Below are 13,721 nucleotides of genomic sequence, written 5' to 3'. Positions count from 1 at the left end.
TTTGTGGCAGCACAATCGCTGTTGCCAACGTCAACAGACATTGTGAAAAGCAACTTACTGATTAGAACACTTAACTTTCATTTAACAACTGAAGAGAAAATAGCTTTTCATACACTTTTTTTCTAACTTTGTATCCTAAAACATCAGAATCATTATCTCTTCATGGCAAACAGTGATGCTAGTGCCTAAAGCAGGGGAGCAGAAAAGTAATCAACGTGTTATCCACATTTTCTAAATCACAAATGTAGTCTTCAGTGACACAAATTACACTGTTCTACTATGTTTGCAATCATTGTGTTTTATTTCCCCAGGACAATTTACATAGGTTTTATTCAATTTGTGCAATCAAAAGCTATTTTTGATAAGCTAGAGAGGAAGTTTAAATGGGTCCGTGGAGAAGGAACGTCGGTGGTGTCACCATGTATTATCAGAAATAAAATAGCCCCTACCGTACGTAAAAAGGATATTGCAAGACCTTCTCGGAGTTCAATGACATTACAGCGCTTTTTTCGATTGAAGACCTCTTTGGTGATTTGCAATATCCTGATAACCATGAGCTTGTCCTACATATAATAGCTATATAATAGCTGATACATTGAGGATATGCTCACAAGTTCAGGTCACACACTCGAGGTTGTTTGGCGGCATGGGGACATTTATAGACTGTATGTTCAATTATGGTTTAGCGGTTTTTGGTATTTTTTATCTCCTTTTTGTGGGAACATTTTCCAAATGTTTTTCTACCGGCCCGATTATGGTTTTAAGCTGGCAGTACAGAGAGGCTGACTGAAGTGTTTGTTAATCTGTTACTGGGCCACCATTTTTTAAGTGCGAGTATGCAGATACAGACAGAAATACTTGCTATTGTGATGTGGTAGTGCACTATAATTGTTTGGAAACATTGGAATTTACCAGTCTTCAGATGGAACTCCCTGACAATTTTTTTCCAAATCAGATATTTTATAGAATGGGGAGAATAAGAGAAAGAGGAAAGAAGTAGTAGACAGGCATTGGCTTAGCCAGTTAGGTCTCGTCTTTTATATCAAGTTGTAGAGTAACTAGCTTTGCCAATGCTTATTTGCATTGTATAAAAAATCCAAAATGTCCACTGGTGCACCAGTGCACACGCTCATGAGAGCACACACATGGATAGTCATCATTGAATGCTTTTTCTTCATAATAAAAACGCATTTCAAGATTGTTTACATCAATTTACCCTCTCAATATGGCGATCATCCAGTTCTGGATAGTAAATTAAAAACTCAAGTTTGCATGGCATTCCACTCAGGCCAGGCAAGCACCCCGGTAGCACTGTGCAGATGCCAGACCGAACAAACAGCGGGGTGGTGTGCTGTTGATGGGTGGGGGAGCAACGGACCACCAGAGAAGTGAGTGATCTTGTAGCAGTCCCTAGCAGTGTGTGCAGCTGCTGGGTCCTTGTAAATGCACTATAAAAAAACAGAACAAAAAAAAATTAATGAAGTTAGAGGCATGGGAAGAGGAGGGTGGGGGAGGAGGGGATGAGCAATGGAGTGTCATAAATGTAGAAGAGAAGAGTGCAAGGAAAGGCATAGACTACCATGGAGTGATAAAAAAAATGAAAAACCTATGTAAAAAAAAGTTGGCAACTCTGAGTAGGTCAATTGCACACCACGATCAGCAATAATCTGTGTTTATCTGATTCACGCATACATTAAACCTGGGTGGCAAATAGTTAGGAGATATTCAGTTGCCCAGAATATCCAATTAATGGTTATTATAATGTTTGTTCCAAACTCATAAATCCTTAAAATCGGCACACCGTCTCATTTTATTATATAGTCCAAGGTTTATTGGAAGATAATCCACAGATTAATCAAAGCTGCACTTGTGATGATCCAAAGATATATTCACCACATCTGTTACAAGTTATGATTCATTTTGACTTAAAGTGACATCCAGTACCCATTAAACTTTAAAATCTTCCTAATGGTTACATAAGATATCGGTTAGACACAAAACGCTTCCTAACAATACATGCTTTGTTCGAACAGGCTATGGCCCCTAGGACCTTCATCAGGTCTTTTTCTCGTTCAGTAAGTACTCATTGAAATCAAGATCTTGGAACTCTTGAGATATCAGCCCAGTATAAAGAGACAGCAATGTTCTTGTTACTCTGGTTTCACAAATATTTGCTGGGAAATAGTATCCCGCTATCATAATCAACTACTGACATAAAATATGAGCATAATTTTCAGGCCCAACAAGAAAGCATGGAACGAGCATGGTGGCCTACCACCCTAGGACCACCCCCGACACCCACCACCCATGCATGCAATCTCGGCTTCATACTAGACTCGTCTCTCTCAATGACTCAGCAAGTCAACGCCAAATTATCCTCTTGCTTCAACACCCTTCACATGCTACGCAAGACCTTCAAGTGGAGTCCGATAGAAACCAGAAGAACGGTCACCCACGCCCTCGTCAGCAGCAGACTGGACTACAGCAACACCCTCTACACAGAGACAACAGCCAAGCTTCAGAGAAAACTGCAGCACATCCAGAACGCCGCATCAAGTCTCATCCTCAACCCCCCTCGCTACAAGCACATCTCCGCCCACCTCAGATCCCTACACTGGCTGCCCGTCAACAAAAGGATCGTCTTCAAAATCCTAATCCACGGTCACAAAGCCCTCCACGACACCGGACCAGCCTACTTCAACGAACGACTTAACTTCCACATCCCGACCCGCCAGCTCCGCTCTGCCGACTTCGCCCTCGCAACAGTCCCCTGCATCCAAAGCACCACCTCAGGCAGCAGATCCTTCTCCCACCTCGCCGCCAAAACCTGGAACTCCCTCCCCACCAACCTACGTAAGACCCAGGACCTCCTAGCCTTCAGAAAGCGCATCATAACATGGCTCTTAGAGCAGTAACAACCCCCCACCTCCAGCTCCTTGAGACCCTACCGGGTGAGTAGCACGCTTAAGAAATTATTGATTGATTGATTGATTGTGTGCCTTCTTGGAGGGCGGAGCACGCCGTGAGTAATACTATTCTAAGGCTTATCAAGATGAAACCCAGGTTAAATGTCAATCTCATGAGCTGATTGTGACACAGGCATACCGGTCCCTAAGAGAGTGTGGGTTCCAATTTATTATACAGATCCATGCTCTACTGTTTTATAGACACCCTTGGTATAACTCCTAACATGGCATTTTATTATGCAGAGAATACGTGTGAAACCTGAGATACAAGACTGTGGCTGTCTTGCTAATGTTAGGCTTATAGTTCAATGATTTCAAGTTCAGGATTTAGATGAGTAGTTCTTGATCTAGAACAAGGTGATTTTTAATATGCTATTTGTTCACCGGACACAGATTAATGGTGATACCATGTATTTTTACTATTGTCTCCCGTACATATTGTATGCACATATGTATTTTGTATGGCATCAGTCTTAACTGGGTCATGATGGATGTGAAGATCACCTTAAGATAACTTACACATGTATTTCTTATAATACATTTCTGGAGTGGTATGGTGTTGGCGCTAGAGTTTTGTGTATTTGTGGAACATATTTTGCTTAATGTTTAGGTATTATTTGATCTGAGAGTCTCAGGATATCTGAGTTCCTGGTATTAACTTTTTATCTGGAAAGAAATACGTGTTTGCAAATTGTGACACAAGGAAACCATTTGCCAGGGAATATTTGTGAAACTCAAGATCTAAGAGCATGTTTGTCTTATTCACACTGGGCTGTTTCAAATGTTCTAAGTTCAGGATTCAATGACTTGTTATTGATCTAAAAAACCCTGATGAAGTTCCTAGAAATTACATATTTGCTAGAACGAAGCATGTTTTTTTCTGAAAGATATATGAGACGCCTAGTCAAATGCAGTTTGGCAGAGAGGGCTGCAAAACACTGAGGCAGTGGGAGGCAGTCTTGGACTTCCATAACATGGAAAAGAGCAGACAACTGTTGACGTACTTCCTGAAAGAAAGTTGTAGGAGGCTGGCCTGGTTTGTAGTGGATACCTAAGGTACTTACACCTTATACCAGGCCCAGTTATTCCTTATTAGTGAAATGTAGGCAGTGTCTAGCAGCTTAGGCTGTCTAGGGGTAGCTGTAGCAGAGCAGCCAAGGCTGAACTAGGAGACATGCAAAGCCCTTGCCATACCACTATAGTTGCACAGTACTTATACACAATAAAAGACAATACTCAGTGTTACCAAAAATAAAGGTACTTTATTTTAGTGACACAGGGCAAAATTATCTTAGAGGCAATACAACTTCTGAAGGTAAGTATTATACACAATGCATACACTACTTACCAAAATCAGGAAAGTAAACAGTCATAGAATAGTGCAAACAGTGAAAAGCACAAAAGGTTGCAATAGACCTTGGGGCAACACAGACCATATACTAAAATGGTGGAATGCGAAAGTCGAATTCCCCCCTAGGCAAGTGTAGTGTCTAGAGGGGTGCTGGGAGTGTAAGAAAACACCAAAGGTAAGTAAAGTACCCCACCCTAGAGCCCAGGAAAACAGGAGAAAAGTACAGCAACTTTCATCAGAACACACTATAAGTCGTGATGAAGGATTATGCCAGAACTAAGCAAGACTGCAAGAAACCAACAATGGATTCCTCGACCTGAAGACCTGTGGAGAAGCGGAAACCAAGTCCAGAAGTCGATGAAGAGTCCAGGAAGAATAGGAGCCCCTGCCAACCTGGAAGAAGGTGCAAAAGAGGATTCTCAGAACTGCACCAAATAAGATAGATGTGGGTTCCTGCGTGGTGCAGGAGATGTCCCACGTCGAGTCATTGGATGAGGCTGTTTCACGCTCGTCGACAGGAGAGGAGTCCCAGGGTACCGGTCATCATAGCAGAGAGGCGCCTGCTGAAGCAGGGAAGTGACTCCATCACTCCACGGGCGATTCCTTCAGGTCTTCTGGTGCAGGGTGAAGACAGGCAGTCCTCAAAGCGTGCACAACATGGAAACTGTTGCAGTTGCTGGACGGAGCTGAAGTTGCAGGTCACAGTAGCCTTCCTGGATACTTTGTTCCAGTTACAGCGGTTCTTGGAGCAGTCTGTGGTTGATCCGACGGTCAGATGCTGAAGCAGAGAATGCAGAGGAGTCCTGGAGGAATCTTGCAAACCGAATCTGAGGAAACACCCAGAGGAGAGACCCTAAATAGCCCTGAGAGAGGGATTGGCTACCTACCAAGGTATGCACCTATCAGGAGGGGTCTCTGACATCACCTGCTGGCACTGGCCACTCAGATGCTCCGAGGGGGTCCCCACACGTTGGAATCCAAGAGGGCTAACGCCGGGGACACTCTCAAGGAGCTCTGGGCACCACCCCTGGGGTGGTGATGGACAGGGGAGTGGTCTCTCCCCTTTCCTTTGTCCAATTTCGTGCCAGAGCAGGGAAAGGGGGCCCTGAACCCGTGTAGACTGTATTATGCAAGGAGAGCACCGTTTGTGCCCTTCAAAGTATTTCCAGAGGCTCTGGGAGTTTACCCCTCCCATGCCTGTAACACCCATTTCCAAAGGGAGAGGGGGTGACACCCCTGTCCCAAAGGAAAAGCATTGCTCTGCCTTCCTGGGATTGAGCTGCCAAGCCCCAGGAGGGCAGAAACCTGTTTGTGAGGTAGCAGCAGCCAGGGCTGAAGTGAAAACCTCAGAAGACTGGCATGGCAGTACTGGGGGTCCATGGTTGAGCCTCCAGGGTGCACTGAATTGGCCCTCCAATACCAGAATCAGATTGGGGGTACAATTTACAGTTCTTAGACACCTCACATGGCCATATTCAGGTTTACCATTGTGAAGCTACATATATGTATTGACCTACATGTGGTGTGCACTTATAATGGCGTCCCTGCACTCACGAAGCCCAGGTAAATGGGCCTGGATGAATTCAGGGCACCTCTGCTAGAGCAGGTGTGTCCTCACACACAGTAACTTTGCACCTAGCCTTCACTGTCTGAAGGTTAGACATATAGGTGACTTATAAGTTAACTGGTGCAGTGAAATTGGCTGTGAAATAGTGCTTACACTATTTCACTCAGGCTGCAATGGCAGTCCCGAAGAAGTGTTTGTATGAGCTCCTTATGGGTGGCAAAAGAAATGCTGCAGCTCAGAAGGATCTCCTGGAACCCCAATGCCCTAGGTACCTAGGTACCATATACTAAGGAATTATAGGGAGGGTCCAGTATGCCAATCTGGAGTGGAATACTGGGTTACAAGTATGTAAGTACAAATCTGGAATCAGAGAGAGCATAAGCACTGGAGTTCTGGTTAGCAGGACTCCAGTGACACAGTCAAGCATACTGACAACACAGTAAAACCTACTGACAAATAGGCCACAAACTTTGAGCACTGGGGTCCTGACTAGCAGGATCCCAGTGAGACAGTAGAAACACACTGACAAACACTGGCAAACAGGCCATAAAGGGGGCTAACCAGCTAGAAGAAAGCCACCTTCCTGATACCCTTTTTACCTGTTTGTCGAGGAGGATTCTGAGGCTTTAGGGCTCCTTCTCTTCTTTGCTTTTTCATTTCATTTGAAATGAGAAGAAGCAATTCCTCAGGAATACCCAGCATGGATGCATGGGTCCTTAACTCTACCTCAGCCCAACCTGAGGACTCTAGGTTACCTAAGAGACAGTCTACAAGTAAGCTAGGTGATACCACCACCTACTTTGGCCCAGTAACTCCACACCAACTAAATTGCACTACAGCTAAGGGGAGAGACTGAGTGGAGTTATTGACATCAGTAACCTGGTAATTCTGTCCAAGGAGGTGTTGTGCAGGTGACACCAGGTTTTTAGTCACCAAAGTGATAATGCGCCTGTGTCCCTGTAGGCCTGGGCCTCAATACCATTTATTGAAATTGACTGCTTGTATTTGTCCATATTAACGGGCAAAGCAGTCAAGGTGGCAAGGCCAATGCCACCAGGAGTGACAGAAACTGCTTGGGAGTTTCTATACCTACCCCAATTTCTATGATGGACCCAAAAGTGAACCCAACTACACCTTTTGTTTGACTATTGCCAGTAGTCCCTCCACTATTACTACTCCCGCTAGGGGCACTAGAGTTTGAAGTGGATGTATTAGTAGTGGTAGACTCAGGGGCTTTACCTGGGCAGGACTTATCCCCTGGCCCATGGCCTTTGGCTCTGCACACATAGCACCAGGGCTTTTTATTTTGTGTAGAGTGAGAAGAAGAGGAAGATGAATTATCCCCACCCCCAGAGGAAAGTTGTGTACCTGGAGAAGGATCTTTGTGTTTACTTTTATCCCCATGCTTATGCTGACATTTTTCACCATCTTTCTTCTTTTCTTTGTCACCTCCGTGTGAGCTTTTCTGCTCACCCTGGTTCTGACCCATTTGTCTGCCTTCTTTCCCAATTCTTGGGGAGAGGTGAGATCTGAGTCCACAAGATACTGGTGTAACAAGTCAGACACACAACTATTCCATAGATGCTCTCTCAAAATCCAATTATACAGACCCTGGTAATCAGACACTTTACTGCCATGTAACCAACTTTCTAAAGCTTTGACAGAACAGTCCAGAAAGTCAGCCCAATCTTGTGAAGATTATTTTTTGGTTTCCCTGAACTTAATTCTGTATTGCTCTGTGGTGAGCCCAAAACCATCATTGAGTGCATTTTTCCATATGTTGTAGTTGTCTGCATTCTTGTCCCTAATAATGAGGAGTCTGTCCCTCCCTTTACCAGAGAAGGACAACCAAAGAATATCAGCCCACTGCCCATGAGGGACCCTCTGAACTTTACAGGCCCTCTCAAGTGCAGCAAACCACTTTTGGATATCATCCCCCTTCTTATAAGGGAGAACAGTACTGGGGGTCCATGGTGGAGCCCCCAGGGTGCATGGAAGTGGCCCCCCAATACCAGAATCAGATTGGGGGTACAATTTACAGTTCTTAGACATCTCACATGGCCATATTTGGGGTTGCCATTGTGAAGCTACATATATGTATTGACCTATATGTAGTGCACACTTATAGTGGCATCCCCTCACTCACGAAGTCCAGGAAAATGGGCCTGGACGACGTGGGGGCACCTTTGCTAGTGCAAGGGTGCCCTCACACACAGTAAATTTGCACCTAGCCTCCAGTAACTGAAGGTTAGACATATAGGTGATTTATAAGCCACCTGGTACAGTGAAAATGGCTGTGAAATAGAGCTCACACTATTTCACTCAGGCTGCAATAGCAGTCCTGAGGAAGTGTTTGTATGAGCTCCTTATGAGTGGCAAAAGAAATGCTGCAGCCCATAAGGATCTCCTGGAACCATAAAGACCTGGGTACCTAGGTACCATATTCTAGGGACTTATAAGGGGGGACCAGCATGCCAATCTGGAGTGGAATACTGGGTTACCAGTATGTAAGTACACATTTGGAATCAGAGAGAGCATAGACACTGGAGTTCTAGTTAGCAGGACTCCAGTGACACAGTCATGCATACTGACAACACAAACATACTGACATATGGGCCACAAACTATGAGCACTGGGGTCCTGACTAGCAGGATCCCAGTGAGACAGTAAAAGCACACTGACAAACACTGACAAACAGGCCAGAAATGGAAGTAACCATGCTAGAAGAAAGCCACCTTCCTACAAACGTTAACAAGCAATGGCGCTAATGTGGTTAACCCCAAGGATTTTCTTGTGATTAACATTACAGACAGAACTGGAAATCATTTGTCAAGTAGCTTAGTAGTTTGGAATGCGCATGGTCTGGCACACTTAAAAACAGTCCTTAATTTGTGAAAGAATGAGTGCTGGTCCCCAAAGTTCTGCTCAGAAGACCTCATCCTTCGCTGTTAAATGTCTGCACACTGAATACCAAGGATGAGTAGTCTTCAACTGGCCTCATGTCTCTGTAATGCACTACCAGCCACTCCTTGTCTCTTTATTCTGCTCCTACAGGTCTCCTTTTTTCTCCCGTTGTGATGGTTTTTCCACCTTTCCCCTCCTCCATCTTTCCTCTTTGTGTGTTTTCCCTCTCTTGCTCTTGGGAAATGTCTAATGAGGAAATATAAGCGCCAGTCCCCAAAAATGAGTGCTGGTGACCCCAACTGGCAACCACCAGCTCAAATTAAGCAGCTGCTTAAAAACATAAGAAACCTAAACCAAATGGTCTTAAACTAAATAAATGAAACAATGTCAAATAGGGTGTGATTGTTCGGGAAATTGGAGAGGCACTGTTGTATTCTGTCATTTGTTTATATACAAAGTGGAGGCTGTTAAGTTATAGAATATTGAATGCTGCTTTATCCTTATCTCTAGGAAAATGCGTGTGGTTGTTCGGTAAGAGAATGTTGGTGGACGACAGTTGAAGAAATAGGTCGATCTGGAGCGATGCTGTGGTGTGAGCTCGCCTCGTTATTTCCTGCTATAAGAATAAAACTAAATATTCTTCGACATACTTCATGTGGATCTAAATTTTATCCATTTGCGACATACACAGTACATATTTGGCGACAAGGATGGAATAACTTCCACTTATTACCTTATATCTGTGGTTCTATTTTTTTTCACATATACTGTAATTTCAAAGTGTTAACATGGCTGGGGGGGGGGCATGTGCAGCAACCACCACATTTTTTGCCAAATCCAGGCAAACCAGCCCTTGAATGGAAACACTGGTTTCGGGCAGTTGTTAATTATTTAGCAGCAATTGATTTGGATGACTGTTCACCTACAAGGAAGTTTGCTGTACTTTTTAAATGCCTGGGCAATGAAGGCCAAAACATATTTGATCATTTACCAGTATTATATCCCCCAAATGACTCAGGTGATTCAGGCAATTGGAATGTTTTCATTGAAGCTGAGAAAAGACTCTCAAAAAAATGTTCACAGGAACCTAGCATCATTCTGGAACGTTTCAATTTTTATTCACGTAAACAGGATGTTGGAGAAACAATAGATCAATATGTTGCTGCGCTAAGAGTGTTAGCCAGCACATGAGAGTTTTACAATGCTATTGATCAATTCATACGTGAGCGAATAGTATTGAATTGTCACACTGAGAAAATTCAGGAACATTTATTATGTTGCACTAACCATATGCTTGAGGAGGTTATTAATATCGCTCAAGGCATTGAGCGTTCTGTTCAATCTGTTAAAGCAGTACAAGGTGCAAATGCTACGGAAGTGAATGAAAGTCTGATAGTGAATGCTTTAGTGGATGAAGGGAAAGTGAACGAAGTAAAAAGAAATAAGGAGAAAAAAATACTAAAGTAACTTTTCGCAGTGGAAAGTATTTCAGATGTGGGTCCAATAATCACATGGGAAATAGTGTATTTTGTCTTGCACAGGGAAAAAGAATGCAACAAATATAGCAAAATAGGACATTTCACAAGGGTATGTAAGAGTATGAGAAATGAAACCAAAATTAATTGTGTTTCGGAAGTAGTGTCAGAGTCACAAGAAAATAAACAAGCAGTTGCCATGCAATAGGTCTTGTATTTTCTTGAGTTAGAACTACTGGCATTGTAAATTCATAACTAGACTTTTCTTGCCATATGTATTGTCCAACTCTGTTTCATAATTTCATCTCTTTTCCTGCCATGTTTTCATGGTCACTGGCAGCTACTGACATTAGAAATCACAAGCCCTTCAGGAGAGACAATGGGAAATAAGACTGGAAAAGTAGTTTCTTTTTATTTTAACAGAATGAAGTCTTGTGAGCGCCCTTGTCTCACATTTCAACAAAGCTTTAATGAAGTTAACAATAGCAGACCAGACTGGTAAGATTTATGGCCCCAATAAAGCAGATAAGCAATTCCCTGTGTGCAATGTCCTGAGTGCTGGCAGGGAAGGGCCCTGGGGAAGAAACTCCAGATGCGAGGCTAAGCAAGTTTCAAATCATTGCTTCTAGGTTTAGCTACATTATACTAGAAAGGCCTTATTGTGGCTTTTGTGAGCAGTGAGCTAAATGACCCGGTGTTTCTTTTGTAAAATAGGCTTATTTTAGGAGCCAGAGGAGGTGAGGACAGCACTGGAATAAAGCCAAAACAAATGTCAGCGACAATGGAGGAGATGGGAGGAGATGGAATGCTGCAATAAAAAGCAGGCAGCTACCAACCTAAAACACCCACAGTGAAGGGGAGCACCAAAGAAATGCCAAAGTAGTCCATTTCAGAAACAGATAAAGAAACCAAAGTGGATAATACAGTGGTTGGTCACTTCTCTGAAACAGAAAAAGGAGGGAGAAAAAGGAAGAACTGACCACTAGTGAGCAAGAATTTTTAAAGGACACTGCAACCAACAAATGAAATCGCTTTAAGTCATAAGAAGTATACTAAAACTATACACAAGGTTGAACGCTTACGCTGGACCTAAAAAGTATATACTATTCTTACCCTGGAATTAAACTGTGATGCAGGTAAAATTGCAAGCAAGAATGAGCCTTATAGTATGGTGAAAATTGGTCAGGTTCATTTGAAAATCATGATGGATTCAGGTTCACCTGTTACTATGTTGTAGGAAACACCCTTTAAGGTTTTATGACGTGGAAAACAACTTAAGAAAACTGATATAAAAGCAGTTGCTTATGGTAATTCGGAAATTGTAACCTTGGGTTTCTTGAGGATAATTTGAAGATAGAGCGATAGCCTTTAAAATGTATGTGGCAGTTAATGGAAAAGACATTATGGGATGGATCTAGGGATTGTGTTGAGGCCTGGCACCGCTATTCCCATAATGTTGGTAGAACAAAAAATGGATTCTGTAGGAGGTATTTGAGATAAATATCCACACATTTTTTAGCATAAAATTGGAACAATAATAGGATTTGAACATGAAATATTTCTAAAGATAATGCCATTCCAGTAGTGCATAAGGTGTGTGATGTTCCCTTATGTATTAGAAATCAACTGAGGAAGCACTTGGATTAATTGTGTAAAGATAAAATAATAGAACCGGTGAATGCTGCTGAAGGGGTGAGTGCAGTTGTTATTGCCAAGAATTAAAATGTGAATTATGTTTGTGCACCGACTTGAGGTCCTTAAATAAAAACATTATTGTAGAAAGTTATACCCTCCCTAAAATTCATGAGGTGCTAACCACTCTCATAGTGCCAATTTTTTTAATAAGATAGATCTTAAATCTGCATACCATCACGTACCTTTAAAGAAACAGTCACAGTTACTAAGCATCAGCAGCTAGCGTGTTTCAGAAACTTATGTTTCCTTTGTTTAAAGATGTGCCTAGGGTTTGAGCCTTCCAGGATGATATCTTAATTTTTGCAAAAACTGTAAAGGAGCAAAATTGTACTTTGGATATAGTTTTATCCATATTAAGAGATCATGGTATGACTGTATCACGTGACAAATGTATGTTTTTTACTGATTCAGTGGATTATCTGGGTCATAGCATTTCTGCAGAGGGGAGAGAACCAAAAGAAGACCTCATCAAAGACTTAAGGGAGATACCTAGTCCTAACAATAAGGAAGAACTTAAATTGTTTATCGGTTAAAGTGTTTACTATGCTAGGTTTGTTGGAGGATATGCTACATTCATGGAACCTCTTAAGAAACTCCTAAGAAAGAAAAATAAATATATTTGAGTGAAGTCCAAGATACAATTTTTATTGTGATAAAAGACATGCTCATGAAAGTACCTCCTTTAAAAACATACCTTAGTAGTAGTGAGATTTAATTATATAGGTAGATGCCAGGGCTGTTGGTCTGGGAGCAGTGGTTTGCCAGAGAAGTGGTTCAGAAGAGCATACTATTTCTTTTGCTTCTAAGATACTCTTGGAAGTTGAAAAAGATATAGCAATATAGAAAGAGATGCACTCACACTTGTTTGGACCATTGAGAGGTACCAAACTTATGTGCACAGACCATAACCTTTGCAGTTCTTATTACGTGATAAATGCTTACCTTCAACAGCATCTTCAAGATTAATAAGAATTCTGTCTGAATTACAAGAATATAATTTTGAAATTAGATTAATTCTAGGCAGCACTAATGTTAGAGCTGATTGTATGTCATAATTGCCCATTAACAATAGCAACAATAATAATCTTATGAATGAGTTTGATTCAAAGTGTGCAGTGGCCAGTTTGGATGTCACTGGAGCATGTCAAGGAATCATCAGTGAGGATGAGTGAAATAGAGCATACGCAAGGGATGACATTCTCAATAAAGTTGAAAAGTTTGTTACAAATGGTTGGCCTGCTCTCAAACATTTTACGGGAGAATTACATATATTTTGTCAAATGCAGCTCAATTATCTGTAGAATCTGGTATTTTATTAAGGTCAGGAACATGTATTCCACCGCAAGACACATGATCTAAAATAATACTTTTTGTTCATTTTGGTCATCTTGGTATAACTTCCACAAAAAAAAGAATTGAGGCACCAATTTTGGTGGCCTTACATGGATAGACATGTAGAAGAGTTTGTTAACAGATGTGAGGAATGTTTACTGCCTAATAAACATTGGAAAGTAAAAGAAACATTCTGAGCACCTACTCCTTTTCCTGAAGGACCATGGTGTAATTAGCACTCGATTTTTTCAGGACCTATTAATGCTTTCCCAGACTAATTGAAATATATAATTGTACTGACTGACTATTTCTCCAAATGGGTGTATTATACATTTGTAAATTAAATTAGTACAAAGATAGCAATTGATTTCTTAGACAAAATGTTTGCCTTAGAAGGTTATCCATTGGCACTTGTCACAGACAATAATGTA

This window comes from Pleurodeles waltl, chromosome 10 (assembly GCF_031143425.1).
Source record: "Pleurodeles waltl isolate 20211129_DDA chromosome 10, aPleWal1.hap1.20221129, whole genome shotgun sequence".
Lineage (NCBI taxonomy): Eukaryota > Metazoa > Chordata > Amphibia > Caudata > Salamandridae > Pleurodeles > Pleurodeles waltl.
Note: the sequence above shows the minus strand (reverse complement) of the source record.